The following is a 494-nucleotide window of genomic DNA, read 5'->3' on the forward strand; positions in this document are numbered from 1 at the left end:
AAATTTCCTTGACCCCGGCAGTGAGGTGCATGCTCACACCATCCTGTCCCAGCTCCAGGCTAGTGACTCATAGCTATGGGAAAAACCTAAAAAACCATCAGACAGCCATGTTATAGCTTTTTTTTTTTTTTTTTTTTTGTATGAATATACTAGCTGCATGTATGTAAGGGCACCTGTGTCATGCAATGCCTGCGGTAGTCAGAAGAGGGCACTGGAACCCCTGGAACTGGAGTTACAGACAATTATTAGCTGCCATGTGCGTACTGGGAATAAAATCCTGGTGCTCTCAGAGAACAGGCTGTGCTCTTAATCCCTGAGTCATCTCTTCAGCTCCATTGATAACACTCTTATAGTCTCTGCTCTTATTATTCAAAAAGAACTTGGTTTTCTGTTAAGGGGCCAGTCTATAGATTAGTAATAAAGAGTCTTCTATTTCTTTTTTTCTTTTTTTTTGCGGGGATGTCTTTTTGAAGCAGGGTCTCCCTGTAGCCCCA

The sequence above is a fragment of the Nannospalax galili genome, unplaced genomic scaffold (assembly GCF_000622305.1).
Source record: "Nannospalax galili isolate Female #2095 unplaced genomic scaffold, S.galili_v1.0 scaffold1018, whole genome shotgun sequence".
NCBI classification, from domain to species: Eukaryota; Metazoa; Chordata; class Mammalia; order Rodentia; family Spalacidae; genus Nannospalax; species Nannospalax galili.